Below are 2086 nucleotides of genomic sequence, written 5' to 3' on the forward strand. Positions count from 1 at the left end.
GTTCACATAAAAGGAGGCGTTCAACACGTCACGTGACTCTTCTTCTGCATCACCAACTAAATACATGTCTGGTTCCCATGGCAATGCGATATTTATAGTGTGCGATACTGTAACTACACGGCTTCAGTCATTGATATTAGTAACGCACAACTCTTGTAGCTCACCATATCTCACGAACCCACTAATCTCACTTCATAGTACAGCTCACTGGTTGATGAGCTGAGTCCTGTTGCTTTGCAGCAACCTACAAATCTGCCTTCTTGAAGTTCTTTCTGCTACTGAGGATTGAAGAACAATAGTTTAGCGCTGCGAGCAGGGTTTGAACCTGCGCGGGGAAACCCCATTGGATTTCAAGCCCAACGCCTTAACCACTCGGCCATCACAGCTCGTCACGTCCATCTAGCTTGTATTGACAGTCGGTATAGGCGGGAGCATGACCTCCATTCACCTGCAACTGACATCCTAACATCCATCCATCCATTATCTATACACCGCTTAATCCTCACTAGGGTCATGGGGGGTGGAGTCTATCCCAGCTGACTTAGGGCGAAGGCAGGGGACACCCTGGACAGGTCGCCAGTGTATCAGGTAATATCCAGTAAGAGTAAAACATCATCACCTTTGGTCACACAATCAACTGTGGCTGCGTTCATGAATTCAGTCTGAAATCTTGAACATCCGGCAATCAAAAGAGGAGGGAAACAAAGGGGGGAAATGAAACCACAAACAAAAGCACAGGTTTCTGGTTCTGGTTTCAAGGCATTCAAACAGCAGAGTGGCACAGCGGAAGCGTGCTGGGCCCATAACCCAGAGGTCGATGGATCGAAACCATCCTCTGCTAAGGCAACATTTTCACAATGAACCCAATACCAGCAGTTTGTTGTCACATAAAACAAGATGCACCCCAACAAGCTCATCAGAGGGCTGTACCATGAACCAAGTTTGACATAGCCAGGCTTTCTTTGTGTAACTCAGCTCAACAAAAAAGAAAGCTGCAGCCAGAGACAACGTGTATCATGAAGATAGTTGGCAACCTTCTTTATCAACTCAGACTTTCTGCTTCAGACTTGGTGCAGGTTCAAATAAAAGGAGGCGTTCAACACGTCACGTGACTCTTCTTCTGCACTAAATGAAACGATCGTGTTAAACTATAATATTTTACTGATGCAGCTCCTTATTTCTAACTGACAGCTGCACGTTAAAGTTCAACTTTAGACTTAATATATTTAAACCTGATCTTGTGTTGAAGTGCATGTAGGTCTGACACTGTCCCATAATGCAGGAAATCACTTCAATTTTTGGCCAAATCAAAGTGAAATGAATGTTATTGATTGAATATTCTCTGTAATAAATACCAGTAGAATAATCCATTTTCTGTGTTTTATGAGCTGCAGAGTAAAAGCACTTGGCAGCAAATCCGAGCCAAACATAAAAACATATTTGTGATTTCTGCATCACCAACTAAATACATGTCTGGTTCCCATGGCAATGTGATATTTATAGTGTGCGATACTGTAACTACACGGCTTCAGTCAGTGATGTTAGTAATGCACAACTCTTTTAGCTCACCATATCTCACAAACCCACTAATCTCACTTCATAGTACAGCTCACTGGTTGATGAGCTGAGTTCTGTTCCTTTGCAGCAACCTACAAATCTGACTTCTTGAAGTTCTTTCTGCTACTGAGGATTGAAGAACAATAACTTAACGCTGCGAGCAGGGTTTGAACCTGCGCGGGGAAACCCCATTGGATTTCAAGTCCAACGCCTTAACCACTCGGCCATCACAGCTTGTTCACATGTATATCCAGCATGGACTGACACCCACTATCGGTGGCAACATGTTCTCTGTTCACCTGCAGGTAATATCCAGCAAGACGACAAAATTAACACCTTGGTCACACAAAACAAAAGACTCCAACTCGCAGAGCAGCAGAGAAGCATCAACTGTGGCTGCGTTCATGAATTCAGTCTGACATGGTGACCATACAGCAATCAAAAGAGGAGGGAAACCCCATGAAGGGAGGAAATAAAACCAGAAACAAAAGGAAAGGGATGTGCAGATTATAGGTTCAGGTTTTGCAAC

At 43.9% G+C, this 2086-nt stretch overlaps 3 non-coding genes across 3 annotated transcripts; 1 reads left to right on the top strand and 2 right to left on the bottom strand.

The window, feature by feature from the left end:
• Positions 1–304: 304 nt before the first annotated feature.
• On the bottom strand, positions 305–386 carry trnas-uga (transfer RNA serine (anticodon UGA)). Its single transcript has one exon. It is a non-coding gene; the product is annotated as a tRNA-Ser (tRNA).
• Positions 387–769: 383 nt separating this feature from the next.
• Positions 770–841, top strand: trnam-cau (transfer RNA methionine (anticodon CAU)). The gene has a single exon. It is a non-coding gene; the product is annotated as a tRNA-Met (tRNA).
• An 868-nt stretch (positions 842–1709) lies between these two features.
• Positions 1710–1791, bottom strand: trnas-uga (transfer RNA serine (anticodon UGA)). Its single transcript has one exon. It is a non-coding gene; the product is annotated as a tRNA-Ser (tRNA).
• Between the last annotated feature and the right edge of the window lie 295 nt (positions 1792–2086).

This window comes from Stegastes partitus, unplaced genomic scaffold (assembly GCF_000690725.1).
Source record: "Stegastes partitus isolate 25-593 unplaced genomic scaffold, Stegastes_partitus-1.0.2 Scaffold4242, whole genome shotgun sequence".
NCBI classification, from domain to species: domain Eukaryota; kingdom Metazoa; phylum Chordata; class Actinopteri; family Pomacentridae; genus Stegastes; species Stegastes partitus.